This window comes from Colias eurytheme, chromosome 10 (assembly GCF_061535395.1).
Source record: "Colias eurytheme isolate Ceu_HAF_F1 chromosome 10, ilColEury1 Martin Lab GWU primary, whole genome shotgun sequence".
Classification (NCBI taxonomy): Eukaryota; Metazoa; Arthropoda; class Insecta; order Lepidoptera; family Pieridae; genus Colias; species Colias eurytheme.
Genome location: NC_142989.1, coordinates 5,766,274 through 5,792,458, shown reverse-complemented (window position 1 = coordinate 5,792,458; position 26,185 = coordinate 5,766,274). Strand labels below are relative to the sequence as shown.

The window sequence follows — 26,185 nt, the reverse complement described above, 5'->3', positions numbered from 1 at the left end:
CTTGTGTAAACCTCAGAAGCATGTTATAGGTCTTTTTCGTTTCTTTCACTCTCACAATATTAAAATAATACAGACAATTGTGCTGTACATTTCTTTGTCTGAAATTTCGCTTTCATTTAAATACCTATCAAGATAAAACGTTCCTTATTTCCAAGGCGAAGTTTTATGGTTTGTAAAATATTGAGGACATAAATAAAGAGTCTGTCGTGTATTACAGCACGTCGCTGTTATACCTACCTACACTCGTATTTTATCTTGGATTCTCTTAAAATAAAAAATATACGTGAAATTGCAAACGTGTACAGTTTTGAACAAAAGCTCCATTCGGCGCGTATAGTGTTGGTAACTGTAATTGGAGCGCGCCTGAGTGACGTCGTCGTTACAGCTTAGGGTAAGAGCTGGATTATTTCCGAATATAATATACGTACGAAGCGTTTAAACTTTAAAACAAAGGGGAACTAAAACTATATAGGTACACGCTAGTTAATTGGAATTGTAGATTTATTTTTACTTGGTAGGTTTAGTTTTGACGAATTGTTCGAATAATTTTTGAGAATTATTTATTGTGAAGAAATGTAGGTACTGTAATTATTAGAAATGCCACGTACTAAAGGAATAGCAAAACTATAATATCAATCTTTGATAAAGTAAAAAAATGTTCTTATAATTAATGACGATACCATTTTTCTCTAAATAAACTTATGTTTATGTAATTATTAAAATAAATGATGCTCTTAGACTGTACCGTCGTGAGCATCATTACGGTATGAGACAAATATTTTTTTGGTTATGTTATGTCTAAAACACGTAAAGTACAATACTTACTTGTTCTGCATACTATAGAAACTTAAGCCTGCTTTTGTAAACTTTACAATATAGGTTGTGAAAACGATGTTAACATGCATGATTTGAAAAATCTTATACTAAGTTTTATTTCTTGCATTTTTAAAAACACACAAGATATTTTGAGTGAAAAATTATAAAAACAATGAAAATTGAATCAAGACAATGGTCTCGTGTAAAATGTTAACAAGAACAGTAGGTATGTAGTAGAAGCAGAAATAAAGATTCATTCAATTACAGATACTTAACTAATTTTGATCGTTAATTTCTTCCATAATAGCTTGAGTATATTAGTCTATGATAATAGCTAGCAAATATCATTACAAAAAGTACGAAATAGCATACGTTGCTTACGAATAAACTTAATAACTATTAAGGCTCCATATATTTATGACATAATAACATATGGAGTAATGTCATTTAATCAAAAGCCATTCCATTATCTCAGATTGGAAGCCTAAATGATAAAACTGTCAAGACCACAACGTCGCCTCAGAATTATATTGTCAGTAAAATATAATGTGTGAATAATAGAGACCTTCTATTCAATAAGGGTTCTTTTGAAGGCGTATGCGTGGAAAATAGATATCATCCCTTTGCTTGGATTAAATTATGGTGTATATTTTTCGGGCCCGTTTGGTGTTAGTCGGCACGATAAATTTGAATTGGTGCGGTTTAGATAATCCTACTAAAGGTAATTTAACTATCGTGTCGGAAAATTAAAAAAAAAATATTTAAATGTATTCGTACTCATCCTGATACCGTGACTAGAATACGAAAAAGACATTATAATATAAATTATGAATTAATGTTATCATTCTATATTTAATTGCTATTACAGGAAAAATTGTTCGTTTGAAATTTAACAAAATATTATAAAAGACTACAAAAGAACTCTCGCCTAAGTATTTTTTATAACTGGAAGTTAGTATTGCGAACATTTTTAACAAAACTGGTACAGAAAATACTAAGCTTTAAGTAAAATAAGCTGCATTTAAGTTTAAATTAAGCGTTGTAGAAGAGCCGATAAGAAGTTACGAGGCACGGAAGTTTTCGATTACACTGAGAGAGATAAAAACCGAACTAAAACATTGTTCTTGCTAGTTCCTATCAGTTAGGAAATGCTTAATGCGATTTTCATTGCTGTTTCAGATCGTTTTATGGCATTTTAATATAATTTCTTACACGATTGAATCGAATAATATTAAACTGATTTCTTTATTTAGTTAGTAGTATTAAATACTTGAACATACTCAGGGACGTGAATGTAAGAGGTTTGGTAATGTGTATAATGTGTATCAGGTTATCTTTTACTTGTGAAAATAAAGTCAGTCAGTCAGTCAATTGCATTATACCAACTGGTGAAATTTTTTATAACCAATTTATGTCCATCATAATTATATAATTATGAATTATAATTTAAGCATACATTGAACATAAAAGCAAATAACCCCATATATCCACAACACACAAACGATATTCAGGAAAGTTATATAACGTAGAATACAAGAGCGTAAGATTTACCTGTAATTACTTCGAATCGCACGTAGCGGCACATCTGCGCGTGTGAGATTAACATAATTAAATCAGCTGCTAATTTGACAAAATCCCTACTGAATGTAGAGGATTGTTTTATTTTTATACCTTTTTATGGGAGAGCTTAATTAACAGATGGTAAATGTGTTAACTAAAATTACGAATGACTTTTTAGTCATTCTGTGGTCTACCTAATTAAATTGAAGGTTGCAAAAGGTATAGGTAAAGTTATTGTTATTTCTTTAAATGGGCAGTGATTGATACAATTTAATTTTGGAAACGAAAAACTATGTAAACTATTATACTGATCTGTAAATAATTATATTTTCTAAAAAATATTAAGGTAGGTCGTTTTTTATCCAGGTTACATTAGTCTTCAATAAAATTCGAGGTATATCATGAAACTTGTTTCTACGAATACCATTTTAAACACGTTCCCAAGAGCCCGGAAAATTATGAGAACACTTCAACATCATCATTATCTATATTATTAGTATAAAGGTTGCGTATAAAAATAGGACAGGCTGAGAGAACCCTTATTTAAGTTGGTAAAAACTCGCATAATACTGGAGCGAGCACGCCAGCGTCTCGGCTGGAGCACGTTCCAGTTCCTCAAATCTAATTTTTCTCTCCGGAGATTCCTTTTTGAGACCTACACCGTTCGGTATTGCCAATCCCGTTGAATGTTTCTATCAGTTACAAACTTTTTCTTATATTCAAACGTGTATTGGACACGTCGCGTCGGCATCACACTCGCATTGATTTATACCTATATCCTACATAGTGTACGAATTTTTTATACGTTTGTGTATTTTGAATAATCAATGCATCTACCAAGGATATTCCGCTTTCAGAGTGTTAGCGAACCGTCAAACACAAAACAGATTAACGAATTAAATACACGTAATAAAACTCGACAATAAAGTAAGAATACTTATATTGGTGATTATATTATATTTATATTATATTACTTTTATTAGTGATTATATTATTGGAATGACAAACTCTTGCTATAATTACGCTCTTGGTTAATTATTTTCTTACGTGGATTAATGTTATAATACCAGTCAAACCTTCTCATGTAATTAGTAGAACTGACACCTTGAAAAGGTCAAGTTCAATTTATTTTAATCATACAAGATAGTGAAATGAAAGTAGCCTTCTACAATATCATAGCTATGTATTTTCTTCTTAATGAAGTTGGTTGCCATGTGGGGGTAGGTACCATGTTTTACTTTTAGTGTGTTTTTCTTTTTAGCGTCTTTCATTTTACCCTGTATTTTGCTAAAAATATTAACATAATTACAATATTTGTTTAACATTTACCTTCTTTACTTACTGCCATAGGCTATTATTATTTATTTGCTATCATTTTGAGGAACAACTATCGTCAAAACTTTTTAAAAAGTTATTGGCGTATAACGGAGAAGTGATGAAAATTTCGCGGTTTCAAAAGTTAAATCAAAATGCAACCCGATAGTATAAATTTACCTTTTGCACGAGTATAATGGAAATTTCGGGCAACCACTTGGAAAGGCTTTTGATCTTAAGAATTTTACTAAAACGTTGAGTAAAAGGATCTTAGCCTTCATAGCAGTTGAAAGTTTTGTAAGTGTTGAGAAAGTTTAAAATTCTTTAAAATATAGTTTTTGCTTTAATTTACAGAATATTTAGTAGTTACTTTGAATTATTTAACGAGTTATCTCGACGTCTGTAACGTATTTTATTATACCTTGTATTGCATTTGATATTCTATGCGTGTACCTAAACGGCATAGTAAATGGTACAGTTAATCCATGTTAAATTGGAATATGTTGAGTTTAAAACACGTACCTACATTAATTTCCTGAGATGAATGTAAAACTTTAAGTCGCCTTTATGCGGGACTTGAGTCTTATCGTCAAAAAAGGTTGAAATTTCTTTAAAGAGAGTTGCATTCGAGAAGTGCTCAGAATACGGTTGAGGTTTGAATTCTCCAACAGTGAATGGGTATTCACTAAATGCAGACCTGCTTTTAAAAACTCGCAAAGACGTGGTGCTCGTTTCTTCTAAGATTCCCTTTTTTCATTTCGCAATCATTAATTTTTTTTCGGGTGCACCTCAGCCGTCTGAGGGCTTTCTTCTTTTTTTAACGGCCGTTGTTTTGGTTCGTGTTAGTGCATTCAAAGTGTGAGGCTGTATTCTGCATAAGTCAACATTGTTTGTTTTGTTCATGTATAGTCTTCCAAAATTCATTCTGCACGTTTTTCGTTTATCTTTTGCTTGTCTACATGGGTTAGGGCTGCTGCTGACATGGATTTCAACTGTGGTGTTACCTGAAAGTTCCAATAGTTCTAGATTTATTATCTATACCTATTTTACATACATTCTGTAAACAAATCGAAATAAAGACATTGTTGACGAAATTAGTTTTCTCTTCTTAAATAAAATTTGACCCTCAAACCACCTTCAAATATCAAAACGTGAATGAAAATAGAACTTGTAAATTGCTATTTATTATAAATTGAATAAACTTGTAATAAATTTACTTCAGACAATCCTTTAATTTAATAAAGACTGTATTTTTATAGGGAATGTCGAAATTTCTCTTTCATCTCGTTTAGACACTTTACAACGTGCGCGTCTCTAAAAATACCCGGGAGATATTTTATTTTAAATATTAATTGAAAGAGTTTCTTGCGTCTTTCGCCGAATTTCAATATAAAGTCTTAACGATATAAAGGTGGGTACGGGACATTACTTTTCGGATTTACCGCAATAATAATGTATATCTTCCCTTATGACGAGTGCGAAATGACAGGGGAGCTGGCACTGCGAGATAAAGAAATTATGTTGTAAGCAGTACATTATGGGATTGGTATGTGAGTTTATATTATGTGAATATGACCTTTTTATTGTATACTAGCTGTCTCACCTGGTTTCACCCGCGGAGGAACCCGCAAGTACCTATTTATATAGGTATTCTGATATATGAGCTCACTGCCAAGTTTTTCTTAATCCGTTTAGTGGTTTTTACGTGAAATAATAATTTCGTATTTATAATATTGATAAGATTGTCACAAAAATTATTTAAAAAAATATTTTTAATCTTTATTTTATAAACGAAATATCCCAATCTTAACTTAATATGTCACCTATTCCTTATACTAGTTACGTACGCGTGACTAATCTCATGGGAGGTCGAGACTAGACTTGAATACAAGATAGAAAAGGAAAAATTAAAGAAAGGAAGAACTTGTATACTAAAACTTAATATTTATATGAAAAAGCAAAAAATATTTTAAATAAAGAACGTCTATTTCAGGAACATTGGTTACAGGTATATTCCCCGAAGAGGATAAATGATCGTAGATTCTCATTTGTTTGGAATTTGCAATTGATATTATTTTACGTACTCATAAAATAACAATACATAGTACGTACTATCCTACAATTTTTCATTAAACACAAGATAGGAGATGAGTTTCATTTGGCTTTGTTATTTTTGAGTGCACTCATTAGTTTTGACTGGGGTGTACGTAACAAAAAATGTATGAAAATTTATAACAGGCAGGTACGTATGAGTTTAAGTTCCATACAATGATTGTTTATAACGATAATAAGGGTAAAACAAAATGTATGCTACTACTTAAAAATATACCTATTAATTGCTATCTATCTGCCAACTTAAAGATAGGTACTGGGACTACAAGACCACATTCTGTAAGGATATTTGCTAGAATTACAAAATAGGTAGTTTTTTTATTTGAAATACAGAATACGATATAAATAATGATTTCTTAGATCAATAAGGACGAGGGTTTTCTGGTTAGTTGGAAGTGAAGCCTGTCTATCTATTATGTATTATAACACTTAATAAATTACTAGTTATATACCAGACATAATACGTTCTCAATAGTGCAAGTAAGGCTCAGTAGCCTCACAATCAGTTACAAATGAAGTATCTTATTTAGGTATATTTGCTAATGAAATGGTGAGAAAACACATAATTTTCCTTTATTTAATTAAAACCTGTTTTTATCTTATTGTAATTCAGTTAGGAAACTCGAGAAATAATAAGGATTCAGCAACGAAAACCTCCTGCATGAGTGTCTATAATCAACGCAGTCGCACTACTATTAAACTTAATTAGAGTTTCTACTCTACCAGCGCAATGTTCTGAACATTAAGAGCTTGGAATTCGAGACAGTTTGCTTTCCAAACAATTTTATGTTTTCATTTAATTAGAAATATTTGATTTTTTTATTTAAATTAAATGATATTACAATAATCGTAATTTTAATACAATATAGCGTCATTTTTAGATTTTTAAATTCACCTCCTATATGATATTTTATCCAGTTTACACTTACCTACCAAATTTTATGGGACATGGGAAATTTACATGAGCTACAATACAAGCTACGGCAACAAAGCTATCGTCGTACGTAAAACTCAGTTATGTAATAGTTGTACACGTGTGCGATGGTAAATAGAATTAAAAGGACTATAAGAATTGGCTAATACAAAATTATCATACTTCTTATCACCAAATAATTTTGCACATAGTAACACCATAGAAAATGTAAATAGCGTAAATTTGTTTATGTAAACTCTGTACAAAAGCAAAGTAATTTACATTTTACTACAAAAATGATGTACATTATTCTCACATTTAATTTAAATTCATCATGAAATCTGTACCGTAAAAGTGGTAACGATGGCTGTCGTGTGTTTTAAGTAGGCACTGCAGTCAGTTCATAAACTTTGAAGCGTCGCAAGAAACCTTTTTCCACACGGACTAAGAGTGTTCCACTTTTTCTATACTTTGAATGTCTTTATTTTGCTTTGAGTTTCACGTAGTTGGACATTTTCGTTTTTATATTTACCTTAATGTTAATAGTAATAAAATTATACCTTCTGAGAAATTCACACTATTGTAAGAAATCACGGTTTACAAGAAATAACCTTGTTTTCACTTCTTTTACTGTAACTACATATTTTTATAATTTCTTCAATAATCATCTTATTAGGAAACGTACCTACCTGATATATTATAATCTATTCATCGGCTCGTCAAGTTCTCAGTCTAATAAGCTACAAATATAAAAGTACGAGTTCTAGATTGCTCGAACCTTCCAGACTGTTCTGGCCTCTCTCGTTCCGTCATTTCGGACCCTCTTCAATCCTCACCTCGCAAATTGAATTTGATCCGTTACATCGTCGCCCGTTTTGTCTATACATTGACGAATTCGTTTTTATTTCCCGTGACGACGTGTTTCAAAGCGTTCGCCTTTGTAACAGATGCGACAAAAATTACTTACAGTTATATCTTCTAGTCTGTTTCTAAAAGCTATTTTTGGAAGTGGACTAAAAGGTCGAAAAACGTAGGACTTATTCGCACTTCTAACGTTCGTTTTTATTTCGATTTTTCATAGTATATTGGAGTATTTTTCTTCAGATATTAAAAGTATTACATTTCGACAAGTAATTTTTGTGTGTAGTGTTTTTTTCTTACAAGACAAGGCGAAGCCTATGGAATCTTATATGAATTAAACTTATGACAAAACTTACAACGACTAAATCAATGAAATAATAAAGATAATAATTCAATTTGGCGCACTCCATAGGGCATAGTTTAACACTTTAACGTACGAAGTTTTGTAGTTTGAGTTTTCAACATTCATATCTTAGCATGAGCCGTTCAAAGAGTTTACTTATTTTTATAATATAGTTTTACAAACTCCTAAACAACTTTATATGAAAAAATATTGTTTATTGTGAAGTAAATACTCACTTCATACGCTTTATACCTTAACGCTTTCATGTCCTGTCTCAATAGAGCTCTGTGATGGGATCTAAATTACTCCATGACAATATACTTCTCAGATTAAAAGGGCGTCTGCACCCTACCGCCGTTCAATGTTAACTATGGCCATGATGATAGATGTCTCTAGACTTTTCTTTACACTATCTACATACTGTTCTAGCTGTGCGTAAGCTTTTTAAGTTGGAGCCAATTTCACGGTTAAAACCTATTTAGTGTAACGCATGTTTACACAGTGACCGAATGCAAATTTTGAAACTATCATAGTACAAAAATTTTCAGGCTAAGTTTGCTTATATAATTCGTTAATGTCTTATTTGATTTCGTAATACATATTATGTTAAGTCCATAAATTTTTAACTCTTAAAAAACTTCTAGACAAAATAAAATAAATAATTAAAACAATATCCTCACTGCGGTATCAACTTAAAATATTCCGCAGTCAAGAGAAACAAGAAATTAAATTCCTTAAAACAAATCGCAAAGGATCGTTAGAATATAACAAGATACTTTCACTCGAGTTGTGAAATTAATAAAGTCTGAGTAGAAAGTTTGAAATTCAGTGGACTGTTGCAGTTAGTAATTGCTTTGAGAGATGTAGTTGTTAAGTTCAAGAGGGTATAAGAACTCGCAGGACCAACAAGTTGACTTATTACTTTTAAACATATAGTTTTGGCGTCTGCTTAAATGAGATAGTGTTATCGTCATTTTGTTTGGCAAATGGCGGTGTACTGCAATGAACTGTGAATTTCATATTGTATTATTCGGGAATATTATTCGCTATTTTAATTATGGTTGAATTAATTTCATTGATTGAAAGCTATATTTTGTTGTTTACGATTGTTTAATGCATATTTTAAATTATATCTTTACAAGATTGGTTGTATTAATTACAGTATTGTTAATGTTGTTTATATGTTATAATTGTATAATAACGATAGCAGTAGAGAGGTAAATAATTATTGTATTTCTTTTCACAGAGAAAGAAGAAACATTTTCCCTTTGACGTAAGCATACCTATACCTACTTAAGACTATTTTATTTACATTTTATATCCGTTTAATATACATTTTTTAAGATTATTTAGTCATTTTTCTTTATCCACTCCTTAGGCCAGTAGAAATCGACACTAAAAAACCCTAAATTCGCAAAGCACGATGTAGATTTGAATTTTTGGTATGTTGTTTGGATCAGTTAGGGTGATGTAAATCTCAATTTGCAACTTCGAAAAAGTTGTGCTCGCTGCGCACCACGTGATAAACTGCGAAAATTTTGGACTTTTTTCACTTTTTGCTCTAAAAGTCATAAACTATGCGTTTCCGACAAGTATGATTCAGTACATAAATTAAGGTTATTAAATTTGCAACAATTTAAGCCTAACCGCAGCTCTCTAAACCTTATAACGACTAAACTGTGGCCATTCGAAGATGGTTCATTTTTCTGGAAATATTGAAATTTTTAGTTTTGCTCCCGTTTGAAGCAAAATATTGGCAAAAACCGCTCGTTCTATGAGAAGTTCGTATAATAAAGTTGTAGTGCATTTAATTTTCTTTCATAAGAGCATAGAACAAAGTCTGTGAGACAAATAGTTCACTCACAATATCTGAAAAACAAAAAGAAGGTAGAAATAGATTTTTAAAGAATTGAAACTGAGGGCATATAAAATCATAAAAAGGATAATACTTTTTCATTTGCAGGATAGGTAATTAACAAAATTACAAAATTTGGGAAAGTAGGAAAAAAGATTATACGCAAATAATAAACTGCGAAAATTTTGGACTTTTTTCACTTTTTGCTCTAAAAGTCATAAACTATGCGTTTCCGACAAGTATCATTCAGTACATAAATTAAGGTTATTAAATTTGCAACAATTTAAGCCTAATTAAAGCTCTCTAAATCTTATAGCGACTAAACTGTGGCCATTCGAAGATGGTTCATTTTTCCCGAAATATTGAAATTTTTAGTTTTGCTCCCGTTTGAAGCAAAATATTGGCAAAAACCGCTCGTTCTATGAGAAGGTCGTATAATAAAGTTGTAGTGCATTTAATTTTCTTTCATTAGAGCATAGAACAAAGTCTGTGAGACAAATAGTTCACTCACAATATCTGAAAAACAAAAAGAAGGTAGAAATAGATTTTTAAAGAATTGAAACTGAGGGCATATAAAATCATAAAAAGGATAATACTTTTTCATTTGCAGGATAGGTAATTAACAAAATTACAAAGATAATTAAATTTGCAACAATTTAAGCTAAACCGCAGCTCTCTAAACCTTATAACAACTAAGCTGTGGCCTTTCAAAGATAGTCAGTTTTTCCCGAAATTTTCAAATTTTTAGTTTTACTCCCGTTTGAACCAAAATATTGGCAAAACCGCTCGTTCTATGAGAAGGTCATAAAATAAAGTTGTAGAAAATTTAATTTTGTTAATTACCTATCCTGCAAATGAAAAAGTATTATCCTTTTTATGATTTTATATGCCCTCAGTTTCAATTCTTTAAAAATCTATTTCTACCTTCTTTTTGTTTTTCAGATATTGTGAGTGAACTATTTGTCTCACAGACTTTGTTCTATGCTCTAATGAAAGAAAATTAAATGCACTACAACTTTATTATACGACCTTCTCATAGAACGAGCGGTTTTTGCCAATATTTTGCTTCAAACGGGAGCAAAACTAAAAATTTCAATATTTCGGGAAAAATGAACCATCTTCGAATGGCCACAGTTTAGTCGCTATAAGATTTAGAGAGCTTTAATTAGGCTTAAATTGTTGCAAATTTAATAACCTTAATTTATGTACTGAATGATACTTGTCGGAAACGCATAGTTTATGACTTTTAGAGCAAAAAGTGAAAAAAGTCCAAAATTTTCGCAGTTTATTATTTGCGTATAATCTTTTTTCCTACTTTCCCAAATTTTGTAATTTTGTTAATTACCTATCCTGCAAATGAAAAAGTATTATTCTTTTTATGATTTTATATGCTCTCAGTTTCAATTCTTTAAAAATCTATTTCTACCTTCTTTTTGTTTTTCAGATATTGTGTGTGAAATATTTGTCTCACAGACTTTGTTCTATGCTCTTATGAAAGAAAATTAAATGCACTACAACTTTATTATACGAACTTCTCATAGAACGAGCGGTTTTTGCCAATATTTTGCTTCAAACGGGAGCAAAACTAAAAATTTCAATATTTCCGGAAAAATGAACCATCTTCGAATGGCCACAGTTTATTCGTTATAAGGTTTAGAGAGCTGCGGTTAGGCTTAAATTGTTGCAAATTTAATAACCTTAATTTATGTACTGAATCATACTTGTCGGAAACGCATAGTTTATGACTTTTAGAGCAAAAAGTGAAAAAAGTCCAAAATTTTCGCAGTTTATCACGTGGTGCGCAGCGAGCACAACTTTTTCGAAGTTGCAAATTGGGATTTACATCACCCTAACTGATCCAAACAACATACCAAAAATTCAAATCTACATCGTGCTTTGCGAATTTAATGTTAATTTCCACTGGCCTACCTTGCTTATAGTATAATATGAGGCTAGCTAACTCTGCTCTTGCCATGTCAAGATCAAGCAACTTCCTTAACTAAGAGGTTCTTCCTGTATTCATTTCGTCCTTAGCCTTAGGTAGGTGATAATATTAAGAGCACTTTGATATAAAATAAAAACATTGCTAGTACATTTTTTTAACGTTCATCACGATAAATTATAAAATTTTGTTAATTGCTTAATTTAGCCACATACGCATTTCAATTAAATTCACGCGAAAATTGAAATACCTTCAACATGTATGTTAGTTTTAATCGCTTAGGCACCTCAGTTAAATTGAATCCGCTATTGAGCATTCTGTCACATTTATGCTACTGTGGAATCAGTTTGTATAAAGGATTTACAAGCTTTTACTACACGTGTAGTCTCAGTCCATAATTAACATCAAATTTAAAACAAAAAAAATCTATACTGGCACAGATAACTAAAAAGATACTAGGTACTTACGCAAAAGATATTCAAGAATAGTGCCCATATATATAAATATGTTATATAAGTATATCAGCACACTGACAATAGTCTCCAAAAAGATAGAGTCAGTAGAACAACAGCGAACATATTTGTTCGGGATATTTCCCGTTCATACCGTCCGACCTATCACACTGGGTAGACAATCCGATCCGTATGTTCCTGACAAATACGTCTACTATGCTTCCTTTACATCAAAAAGCGCTCAAAACTCGTATAAATCGATTCTGTCACACAGAAACTGATACAATGCAATGTTCATACAACATAGAAAGGATGAACTGTATTTTTTGTGAAAGGAAATAGTTGGTCGTGTTTACTTTCGAGTCAAAGGAAACAAAATCGAGTGACACGACCAATTTCAAATGCTTTTGAATTTTAAACTTGCTTTGATATTGTCATTTCTCATCTAACACATGCTTCTCTAAGTGCTGCTTTAACGTTTAATTCGTGTACAAATAGAGATACTTCACAAATTATTAGGAACTTCATTTCGCGTTATTTAATTGGATACCGTGGCTTGTGGAACGCTAATTTCAGTAAATGGTGTCCACCACAACATTTCAAATCAAATATAAAATAAGTAAGAGAAGCAACTCTTCGTGTCTTTACCTGTATTTATCGCATAATAAACTGATACTAGTCATTTTATTTAATTAAAATTAGCATTAAAAATTATAATAAAGGGTTAATTTTTTTAAAACGGACGTAAGCCTGATCATCAATCACGAGCATATGAGAAGGCAGCATGTTCTAGATACGTGACTGAAACAATTTATCACGGCCCTAATTATCCTAACACGTTTATTATATTCCAATCATATCGTTATATAATTTTCACGTAGGATTTATTGTGCAGCTATTGTAATTTATTCGTAATTTAGTTTCTAACTTTTATTTAGTGTTGTTTGCTTTTTACAAGTTTTTCCCGCCATCTGCTTGAGTCGTTTTTCGTGATGCTCATTGGTAAATAAGGAAAGAGGTTTCATGAAAATGATTAAAATAATAAAATAAATGACTTTCACTTGAATTTATATAGCTCTATAGAAACATACAATTGTCGTTAATACTCACGTTTTTACAATGTGTTAATAAAGTTAGTTTAGCGGGCTATATTGTCCGCTTAATTCGTAGTTACTGCAAAAATTCGGTACTGCAATGCGGCTTATTTTACAAACTTTTTGTCTGTATTCGTGACCATTTTGAGTTTTTTGGGCTTATTGTTTAAGTCGTATTTTAGATGGTATTTGGCGTAAGTCTATCGAATAAAGCGATTTGGCTGTAGCAGGAATCAGTCGAGCGTCCTATACGGATTAAGACGCTCGGCTTCAGTTATGCCTGGAAAGCTGTATTGAATTTACAATATTATGATTATTATGCTAAATTTAAAAACTTTTTTTTTGTAGGTGTGTGGGTATTTTTGACCCTGATTCATTAATTAATCCGTCAGTCCTCGGATCACAGACACAATAGAAAATCTATTGTGTCTCGGCCCGATCGGGCCGCTCGGTGGTCAATAGGTTAAGACTTTAAATATTAAGATAAAGTATCCAATTACAAATTAAATTAAATAATTAAAAAAAAAATCGTGGCATTGCAGGGGGAACATAATATTATATAGACTGATGATGATGAACGGGTTAACCCAGGAAAAAAAGAGCCTATGTAACGGCTGCTGAATAGTGAAGCTTTCTTTAGTGTAAGAATTTTAATATTTAGATCGTAAGATACTTCCGAAAATTATTCCCTTCAAACATACAAAGTTAAAAACTACCTTTTTTGGTTATAATAGTATTAACATCTTGCTTTTTAGCATGCAACTTTGTTTTTCAACAACTATTTTATATAATACTAGCTTTCCGCCCGCAGCTTCGCCCGCGCAATCAAAGAAAAACCCGCATAGTTCCCGTTCCCGTGGGATTTCCGGGATAAAATCTATCCTATTTCCCGGGGTAAAAAGTAGCCTATGTCCTTTCTCGGGTATCAAAATATCTCAATACAAAATTTCATGCAAATTGGTTCAGTAGTTAAGGCGTGATTGAGTAACAGACAGACAGACAAAGTTACTTTCGCATTTATGGATGTAGGTCAATATTTATATTAAAGTTAATTTAATTATAATTCGCACATAAATATTCCGGACACAGTACTATAAACACAGTAGGAGCACTAAGCTACAATTTACGTAGCATTCTTAATTAGTTAGATGGAGTCTGCACCTGCGTGAGACAATCTTATATATAAAAATGAATCGCAAAATGTGTTGGTAAGCGCATAACTCGAGAACGGCTGAACCGATTTCGATAATTCTTTTTTTATTATATTCCTTGAAGTACGAGGATGGTTTTTACGTAGAGAAAACGTTAATATGTACCACGGGCGAAGCCGGGGCGGACTGCTAGTTATTTATAATTTAAATACCCTGCCTACTTACAGCTTTAGGTTAAATTTGGGAATTAATTTTATCTAAATGATATTAAACTTTCATTTAAGTATGAAGTATGAAAGTTTAAGTAGAGTGATATTATTTTTATGTTTTCGAGAGTATCTGAATATTTTATAATGTATTCAATTTTAGAAGCAAGACTCCAATATATATGAGCATGTTTCCCAAAAATGAACTATTATTCTAACATAAAAGTACTCTATAAGGCATGCTATGCAGATAGAAGCCAGAACCACAGATATAACCATATACTAATACTAGAAGTACTGGAACGTCTATGTCCATTTTATTCAGTCTTGGAACATCTACTGTTAGGCAAAGGTTTTCCCCAAAGATTTGCAGTATGGCCCGACACAGTCTGCACTCAGCGGACCCATAATGTAAAATGCACATGTAAGGACACATAATATATTATGAACGTACTACCAGGACCAGCATGTTTAGCTTACATGTTTCTATTGCTTATTAGGTGATAAATTATAATGACCTTAATTTATATTTTAATGATCATAAACGAGAAACTTTGGTTTGTTGCAGTCGAGAATTAGGTACATAAAGTTATATAATTATCTTTTAAGCATTAAAGAAACGCGTTATATTAAACGTAGCACGGTATTTTAAAGTTTTATTGACTTGCAGACAATATGAGAAAATTAAAACTATTTATATTAATTTCTAAATGAATACATATACATATACATCATGAAATCTATACATATTTATTTCCTCCACTTTTAATAAGAGAATGAAACAAATTGGCCATTGAGAAGATAAGATTGTATCACAATGTTGGCTTCGCGACTTGAAACGGCGCTGTAGCGCAGATTCATCAAATCTCTTGAAGAAAGTGGATATAACCCGGTCCAATATATGTGGCGTATAAAAATTATTATATTGAATTTTCACATAAGATATTTAATTATGTAATAAAAGCTCTGTTTACATACTTTACATAGACGTAGATACTGATACAGAGATACACAATTTTGAAACGACTTTATTTAAGAGTTACAACTAAATAAAATAAGTAAATAATATTATTTATTTAAGTAAATATTAAATTAAACTGTATTCATTTTCTGTAGTAGATTTCTTCAAGATATATATTTTATCAATCATAATTCTGTGTGGTATTTTCAGTTATTATCAAACGCAAGCAAATAGACTTAATACATTTTAAACACCGATCTCTCCCCTACATGATACTTACGATGTTAAAGTACTACCGACATTAAAACATCTATATATTTCAACGCCATATTTATTGTGCCGGCTCTCCACGATCGCAGTGTTATGAGCAAGCCGGAGCAACATGGTCTAATGAGAATAAATTGCCACGCCAGCAAGCTCACACCAACATTACTTTGAAATTAGTGAATTTTTCACTTGACTCCTTAACGCGATTCATCTTGCCTTTAAAACAGATTTATTACAGCGCTAAATTGATTTAAAGTGGAGCGTTAAGCTCATCTCGCTGTGGGAACTGATTGGATTAAAACAATATTTTCACTTATGCTTCTGTCTTGGGAAGCAATGCCTTTGTTGCGGGATTTACAATTTCAGTTAATCCAATTAAGAGTTTCTTCTTCTCCGCTTAACTCAGTTATTTATATATTAATATCTTCTAACAATACAGGTATTTTAGACAGGATTAATCAAATAACACATAGAAAAGCAAAACTACTTTGCCATCGTATTATTATTTTTGTTTACATCATGATCTCATGATCTCTTTTATATTTCTTCTAACACCCATTGCCTATTACAAGAGTACTCGTGAACGTTCTTTTTAAAGATTTTTTAAGGAGAAAAATCGAGTGTTTGTTGAGTAGAACACAAAACAGCTGGAATTAATACGCTCTTACATTTACAGTAACATTAGACATAATTCACGTTATATTTGAATGCAGATATTATCCAAAACTGTCTCAAACGATGGGGTGAAGGTGGTAACGACAGCCTTTATCATTACCATAAGGCTTGTATGAGAAGACGTACTATAATAAAAACATTGCACGGGTAGAACCGTGAAATATACAGAAAAATACTCGGTAGATAGTCGAGGCGTTTATGATTTTTGCGCAGACGATTGTGGTCTAATAACATGTAATTTTGTAAAAAAAAGGACAGAACCTAGTTAGGTACAAAAACACCAATAAAAAAATAAAAAGTAGAATATAAAAAGTTTATTAAAATAATGCCTATTTTTCTTATTTTTTAATTACAAACGACAATTTACATTATAAGGGCTGTTGAATATATTTTCAACTTGATTAAGTACATAATATTCAATGTATTGCAAAAATTGCAAGATTATTAAGCTTTACTGTTTGAGTAAATCGTACATAACATATAGGAAACAAAAGAAGACATAAATTGTTTATATTATTATTTCTTTAAATGATAGATGTTCCTTCAACAACGCTACATTTTAGCCAGCAATATTGGCCCGTATGTATCGCGTTTGGCTCGTTGCTCGCACATGTTTATCCAATTTGGAGCAGTCTGCAAAGTTGTGCAACACGTGTGCCTCCAAATTAGAGATTCATATTAATTTAGGACTTGCACTGACAAAGTTACAAACTTGCAAGACGACAACCGCGATTTGTAATTTCGATTCAAACGTTAACTGTTATTATCGTGGTGGTGTTGATTTTGACGTTTCTGTAACATAATTATAATATTGTTATTCCTTTTTTCAGGTCAGCCCACATTACAAGTCATCATGTCAGGATTTTGGCTACGTCATTGAAGAATTAGGAAGATCCTATTGAAGATGTTCTGAAATACGGGTGCAAACATACAACCTATCTTTGAGCGTCAGAATCTGAGAGATTGAGTTTTCTTGTATGGTCCGGTGCATTGTTTTGATATGACTGGAGAAAAATCAAGAGCAGAATAATTTAGCGTTCCTGTTTGCGATGCATGGTTGTAATTCCAAAACCGCTTTCTACGTGACGCCAGATTGAGAGAACTTGAGATGCTCTGTAGATAAACATTGTAACAAGCTAAAAATACCTATTAAAGCAACGTAAGAAGCATTTTCTTGTTTTAGGCATAAATTGTACATAAACTATCCACATTGCGCCATACTTCTTTATTATTCCAAGAAGCGAAAACTGCAATTTCACCTGAAAATTATCCCCCAACTTAATTTGTACCGTTAATTATGAAGATCGTAAACGCGAAATTATGCTGCTTTAATAGCCCAGTAAATTTCACACGTCCATTTAGCGGGGAGTTAAAACTAATTTCTTCGCATTTTAAAGGCGGGATATTTTATAATGCTATGTAACTATTCCCGCGGTAACAGTTAGTTCCAAGTCCTGTAAGCACGTAGCGAATTTTGTATAATGACGCACATTGTTCCCGCAACAAACTTTATATCAGCTGCAGTGCGAGCGCTGCTGGTGACGTATTTACTTGGCGCGAGGCGCAAGATTCTCTTTAATAATCTTCAGCTCTTCTGAGCAATACTGGATTTATTATTTTAATTACTTCGTGTGTCCTTAGCGCATTCCTTTGCAGCAGTTTATGATTCGCAGATGAAAACCTGAAAACGGTAATTAATGGTCGATTTGTAAAGTATTAAAACATTAAAGACGCCCTAGGTAAAAATATAATCCTTGTGACGTTTTCTGGAAGTCTATTAAACTTTATTGATAACAAGCCTATACTTTTCATAATACGAACTACGTTGTATAATATTGCTTTTTTCTGTACTAAACAATAAATTTATTCCATAGTTCTATAATAAGTAATCTACTTTAAATAATAACGATTATCATAAAAAAAACAATAGCTTAATAAAGACACATCAGCTGTGATAAACTCACTATTTTTAATGAATAAAATACAACCACAAACAGTTGCCACAATCCACAATTATTATAATAAAGTATGAGTAAATTGAAGTAAGGGGTATTTTATTGAAAAATAAAGTCTCTCTACAGACAGAAAAATAAAGAGCAATTAACAAAGGTTTATCATACAGCGGGAGGTACAATTAATCAGAAATGGTTTAAAGCGAATATTTAAATTTTAATGAATCCTTTTAGAGCACTCGTCCACATCTCAATATATTAAGTCGTGCTTAATTAATAAGCAGCGACACGGCATTCGCTGAAATGTGCTCGCAGCGAAATTTTATTAAATGTAGCATGCGTTTGGTAGTCTGACAAAAATCGCGTTAGCGGGAGGGAACGTCGCCCTGAAGTTCTAGATGCGACATCTAGTAATATCGTAATTTTTGTAGTGGGATGCATTATGTTCGGACTATTATTGTATATTAAGACGTGTATAAATAATCATAATATAATACTGCACTATTAGAGACATTGTTCTAATTAAACAAATGTATTCCAATTATATAAGACGCAGCTACATCTACTTGCACCTTTTCAGTTAATAATAATATTTTAACTGTTTATAAACACGCATCATTATGAATTTAAGATTTTAATTGCTTTTTTATTATTTTGGTGTTCAAGTATAATTAATGCTTTTAACTGTAAAATAAATAAACAATGTGTAAAATAAATTATTACCGTGAATCGAGCATTTTTTTCTTTAAACTTAATTTGATAAAATTTCAAATATTCCATTCAATGTCACCTAAAAATGCCGCTATCTCATCCAGTTGTTCGCACATCAGCTGATAGTGGAGAACGCAAGGGGTGTAGGCGGTCTCAAGGGCCGTCTGCTGCAAAGTATCGCTTAATGACGTGTAACGAACATGGTCTACGCGTACCACTCGCATATACATGAAAAACGAGACGTGCATCCGTAGTAAATGAAAAGAACGCGTGAATCTGCTGCGATTTTCCAGACGGTTGAACGATGACTTACCTCCAAGGCTTAATGCAAAAAACAAATAGTCCGTTTCGGATGAATTCGTGACGGTTTTGTGACTATCTAATCCGTTGCATGCTGCATGTTTATGTTTAAGGTAAAGAGGAGTGTAACCATTTTTATAACTATGGTGACTTTTCAATGTGATTTGTTGTTACTGCAATATTATGCTATATTATTGTGTTAGAGATAGGAATATAACATTTTTTGATACTGTAGTTTTTATCAAAACAATATGCTTTAATGGAATGAAATGCTTAGTTGTGGATTTGAGAGCCTTATGGTCATTTATATAACTGTTTTATAAAAAATTTATTATTCAATTACACCTGTGTGTGTTTAAATAGTGGCTGAAAATGCGTGTATTTTCGAATTATATCGATTTTTTTAAACTTTAAATGTAATTTTATCGGTTTGTATTTTACAGTACTCAGTTAAAAGCCAGTGTCTGTTTTCGTCTTGAGCCCGGCATGAATACGTAATAGGGAAATGCTAATAATTAGCTGTGATTATTCATTTCAAGAACCATTATTAGTGAAGAAACTCCAGTCTCTATTGACAATGGACTTACCGAATAGCCGAAAACCTTCGAAATATTCAAGGGAATATTTTTTCGCAATGATTTAATCGCAAGACTACGTGCCTCGCAATCTCATTATCTCTGTGTGCCTCAGCTGCGACTTTTTCGTCGATTTGCATACGTAATTAATTAACTTTTTTGTAGAACGCTCGACTTTTTGTGACAGCAGGTGGAAAGTAAAATTGTGTAACGTCATTGAGACGAGCTCCTGATGTTTGTTTTTTAAAAATGTTCAAAACTTTCTATTAATTATTTGATAACGTGTGTGAATTTTTAATATTTCATATACCTACTGCATTCATTTTGAAAATGTATTTGCGATTATTATAACTTTTAGGATGGTAGTTTGGAATGTAATATGAGGAACGGACAAAAAGTAATCCTACTAATATTATAGACGCGAAAGTTTGTGAGGATGGATGGATGGATGTTTTTTATTCATTCATGTAAAAACTACTGAACCGATTACAATGAAAGTTGGTATATAGGTAGCTGAAGACCCAAAATAAGGCATAGGCTACAATTTATCCCGGAATTCTCACAGAAACGGAACCTATGCGGGATTTTCTTTGCAAACGCGGGCGGAAATCTATTATTTCATAATATCCACACCATTTCATAATATCCACCAACAACATTGTTAATTAACTAAGCTTACTACTTCATATTACTCAATGAAAATTGGTGGCTAATAAATAATTAATTTGAACCATTATATCAATCATTGTCTAATTATCACGGTAAAATCTCAAGCCAAACAGTTCTTTACTCCATCTTAAAATTACATTGAGAAGGGACCTGGGGGGTAACCGGCACCTTTAGAATAACAGTCTTATTATGGGTACGTTTTGTTGCGTTCACAAAATAATCTTACTTTTTTGGCACCGGGACCTTCTAAAACATATGTAAACCAATTGCAACAAGACTGTTTCGAGCGGTTTCGAGACGTCAATCGAAAAATTGGAACCGGCACGCTCTCTTTGACATTTAGCATTCTTGTTATAATGTCAATAATGACAGTTTTAAGCAATTTTAGTGAAGTTGTAAATATGGAACTTTTATAACATTATTTTGAATATTATTAAAAGAATACACATCAAATTTAAGTGAAACGTATGTAGTTGGAAATCTATTTAATAAATGAAGCTTTTAAAGAAGATAATACATTTATTATATTAAAAATGCAAAATTAACATAACTACATCGGGTTGTTCCAAGAAAAGGCTTCAAACCTTTTGATTTAAGAAGAATCGTGTAAATAATTTATTATTGCGAAGTGCGCAATCATCACGAGTCTCTATGAGATATGGGGGCATCATATGAACAATCTTAAAATACAATTATAACCTACAGATTTATGTGTGTAAGATAAAAGTAATGTAAGTACCATACCCAATGCAAATCTTAAGAGTATATTTAAAAATACGTTTGTTTATGTACACATTCTCCACTTGTTATTTCTCTATATAATAAAATGCAACCCTACTTATTCTCTAAACATAAATTTTATCTAATACCTACTCAATGTAAATCTATAAAAGATTGTTTATTATTTCTTCTTGATTCAATATATTTTATCATTTTATATTATTTATATAATAAAACACTTAAAAGTAAATCTACACTCAAATGCACTACCCATATTATACTTATGTTAGGGATCTCATTTAATTTTGAGAAATAATACCATTATTTATTTCCAGATTCTACAATCAATTCCGAGCACTAGGGATAAGATTACCCAGCGTAACCACATGGAAGCATTGATAGTATTCAAGAAGCTATAAAGTGCCAGCGCAACATATGAATATATTTTTTTCAATAGGAAGCAATATCATGCTTTAAATGTATTAGTGCAATTAAAAACATATTTTATAAATCCAAAATCTTTATTTAGTCCTTTTTGTTTATTCATTGACAAATCATTTGCTCCTTTACTTCTCTTGATAACATTTATATATAAAAAAATGTAATAAAACATGGAATTATTTGAAAATAGATTCAAATCTATTTTGATTAAATATTAATTAAAAACAATTAGGTATATTACTCAAATCCAAATTTTTAAGTAAATAGCATATTAAAAAGACCCTTGATTAAAAAAATAAAGTCTTATTTATAACACCAGCCTTTAAAACTTAAAATGCAATAAACAAAAACTTTATATTTACATCACAATGAATAATTCCTACACGAATAGATTAATGGTATTTATATATTTTTATTTTAAATTTGAATCAATTATTGTATTTGCATAATAAAGAGTAGATAAATAATTTAAAAACTTGCAGTACTTATGTATACTTTTAATTTCATTTTTATTAAACTTAAAATGAAAACAATGTAGTAGGTACTATATTAAGGTACAATTAAATTTTTACATTTTCAGATGTATGATACAAATATGAATATTTTAAGTGTAGACTGTAGACATGGTGGCGCCTCCCCCAACTTGAAGTTCTCACTACCACATGATCATCTCCTAAGCCGGTACTTCCTTGTTCAATGTTTGGGCAAGCCGGCAATCAACACAACTGTGAAAGATAAATTGGATTTAAACTGATTCTTTGTTGGTTTAAACTTTAATAAGTACATTTAATATGTTTACTTTTATTATTAAAGGGCTTGTCATGGTGTATGTAATTTAAGATGTTTTTTTAAACAATGTCGGTATAGTTTGTTAAATAATAAATACTTTATTTTTTAATCATTTTTCAAGTATTTTAACATTTTAGTTGTTTATCTTGCAATTCTTAATATCGTATTAAAAAAAAAGTTAAATGTGTAGGTGTGTAATTCCTTACAAAACTGTTAATATAAGTAGCTTCTAACCAAACATAGATAGGTTTGCTTATAAATTAATATAAATATTTACTTTTGACCAGCTGCTCTAGTTTTTGTGAACTCCCAAATCATTTGCACTTAAACTTTCAGCAGAGAATTCTATCAACTTCGTCTCATCATAACTTTTACCTCGCTGGGAGTTATTCATGTACCTATCTTTGTCTTTGTAATTTCGGGGTCAGGGAGCTTCACGCACTCTGCACAATGTTCTGCTGAAAGTTAAATAAAAATTACTTCAATTAAGTAACAATAATCAAAACAGACGAAATCATGCAAAAACCAAAACTTTATTCGTAAAAATATATCTCTGTAGTCTGTTATCATAAATCGTCCTTACTCGTACTTTATCTTACCTTGCTATATCTTATATTGCTTTTTCGCACTTTCTCATTTATCCAGAGATGAGATTCACATATTTAAGTTTAAGTTTATCTGAAATTTTAGATAATATTATGAATTATGAGGACAGTGACATGACATTTTGATTTTTGACGTTTAATGTTCGATACAAATCATTACGACTTGGCCTAAAAGCCTCGTAGCCAAGCCATTAATCTTAAAAAAATAGACAAAACTTCGGAATTCATTCGCTCTTTGGACATTGTAGGCAATCGTATAGTAATCATGTTGAAAAGGCTCCCGGTACCAAAATAAAGTAAGATTATTTTGTGAACTCAACAAAACAAGGTTGTTATTATAAAAATGGCGGTGATTGAAAATTAAACGTCAAAAATCCAAATGTCATAATCGCTGTCCTCGTATTATTATCTAAAATTTGGATAAATCAAATTGAAAGATAAGTAATATGCATTAAAGAATGCATGAAAGAGGCATGAAAGAGCAATTGAAATAGCAAGGTAAGATAATATACGAGTAATAAATATATCTAAAACATTGGACGATTTATGATAACACAGATATATTTTTACGAATAAAGTATTGGTTTTTGCATAATTTTGTCTGTTTTGATTATTGTTAATTGAAGTAATTTTTATTTAACTTGCAGCAGAACATTGTGCAGAGTGCGCGAAGCTCCTTGACCCTGAAGTTACAAAGACAAAGGTACATAAATAACTCCCAACGAGTTAAAAGTTATGCTGAGACGAAGTTGATAGAATTCTCTGAAAGTATAAGTGCAAATGATTTGGGAGTTCACAAAAACTAGAGCAGCTGGTCAAAAGTAAATATTTATATTAATTTATAAGCAAACCTATCTATGTTTGGTTAGAAGCTACTTATATTAAAAGTTTTCTAAGGCATTGTACCTACACATTTAACTTTTTTTTTAATACGATATTAAGAATTGCAAGATAAACAACTAAAACGTTGAAATACTTGAAAAATTATTAACAAATAGGTAAGGTATTTAACAAACCATACCGACATTGTTTAAAAAACTTCTTTTTAGACGTTTACATACACCATGACAAGCCCTTTAATAATAAAAGTAAACATATTAAATGTAAGTACTTATTATAAATTAATTATAAATTTTAAAGCAACAAAGAATCAGTTTAAGTCCAATTTATCTTTCACAGTTGTGTTGATTGCCGGCTTGCCCAAACATTGAACAAGGAAGTACCGGCTTGGGAGATGATCATGTGGTAGTGAGAACTTCAAGTTGGGGGAGGCGCCACCATGTCTACAGTCTACACTTAAAATATTCATATTTGTATCATACATCTGAAAATGTAAAAATTTAATTGTACCTTAATATAGTACCTACATTGTTTTCATTTTAAGTTTAATAAAAATGAAATTAAAAGTATACATAAGTACTGCAAGTTTTTAAATTATTTATCTACTCTTTATTATGCAAATACAATAATTGATTTAAATTTAAAATAAAAATATATATAAATACCATTAATCTATTAGTGTAGGAATTATTCATTGTGATGTAAATATAAAGTTTTTGTTTATTGCATTTTAAGTTTTAAAGGCTGATACTATAAATAAAACTTAATTTTTTTAATCAAGGGTGTTTTTAATATGCTATTTACTTACAAATTTGGATTTGAGTTATATATATATACCTAATTGTTTTTAATAAATATTTAAGCTAAATAGAATTGAATCTAATTTCGAATACTTCCATGTTTTATCACTTTTTTTTATATAAATGATATCAAGAGAAGTAAAGGAGCAAATGATTTGTCAATAAATAAATAAAAAGGACTAAATAAAGATTTTGGATTTATAAATGTTTTTTATTGCACTTAAACATTTAAAGTATGATATTGCTTCCTATTGAAAAAAATATATTCATGTTGCGCTGGCACTTTATAGCTTCTTGAATACTATCAATGCTTCCATGTGGTTACTCTGGGTAATCTTATTCCTTGTGCTCGGAATTGATTGTAGAATCTGGAAATAAATAATAGTTTTATTTCTCAAAATTAAATGAGATCCTTAACAACAGACTACATAAGTATAGGTAATATGGGTAGTGCATTTGAGTGTAGATTTACTTTTATGACTATAAAAGTAAATCTACATATATAGAATATAAGACTTTATATTCTATATAGGTAAATAATAACATGATAAAATATATTGAATTATGAAGAAATAATAAACAATCTTTTATAGATTTACATTAAGTATTAGATAAAATTTATGTTTAGGGAATAAGTAGAGTTGCATTTTATTATACAGAGAAATAACAAGTGGAGAATGTGTACTTATACAGACGTATTTTTAAATAGATTTGCATTGGGTATGGTACTTACATTACTTTTATCTTACACAGATAAATCTGTAGGTTATATTGTATTTTCAAATTGTTCATATGATGCCCCCATATCTCATAGGGACTCGTGATGATTACGCACTTGTTTACTATTTAGGTACACGATTCTTCTTAAATCAAAAGGTTTGAAGCCTTTTCTTCGAACAAGCCGATGTAAAGTTCTATTATTATCTGATAACTGTCAAATTGTCAAATAGATCGCAGTTCGCACCGGTCCCAATAATTGAGTGAACTATTACGAGTGACGTCATCAAAATTGCTAGAAAAACAAAATCAGTTTAAAGCTGCAACAAGCTTGCGTTAAGGGTCTCACGGTACGAAAAGACATAGTAATGTTATAATAAGCTTGCTATAAGAGATGCCGGTTACCCCCCTGTGGTTGTATCGTAAGGAACATTAAAAGCGTTGCTTTGAACATAATATAAATATTTAATAAATTAGTTCCTAAGGTATGTTAGAGGTATGCCTGACCACATACCCTTTCAGGGGCGGAAGCTCCTTAGAAAGT

General features: G+C 31.1%; 2 long non-coding RNA genes across 2 annotated transcripts; one reads left to right on the top strand and one right to left on the bottom strand.

Annotated features, from left to right (window-relative positions):
* Window positions 1-22,435: 22,435 nt before the first annotated feature.
* On the bottom strand, window positions 22,436-23,663 carry LOC149905189 (uncharacterized). The gene is made up of 3 exons (XR_016457134.1): window positions 23,279-23,663; window positions 22,957-23,137; window positions 22,436-22,615 (listed from the first exon to the last, which is right to left on the bottom strand). It is a non-coding gene; the product is annotated as an uncharacterized LOC149905189 (long non-coding RNA).
* Window positions 23,664-23,716: 53 nt separating this feature from the next.
* LOC149905188 (uncharacterized) lies at window positions 23,717-24,879 on the top strand. Its single transcript, XR_016457117.1, has 3 exons — window positions 23,717-23,782; window positions 23,932-24,105; window positions 24,464-24,879. It is a non-coding gene; the product is annotated as an uncharacterized LOC149905188 (long non-coding RNA).
* The last annotated feature ends 1,306 nt before the right edge of the window (window positions 24,880-26,185 follow it).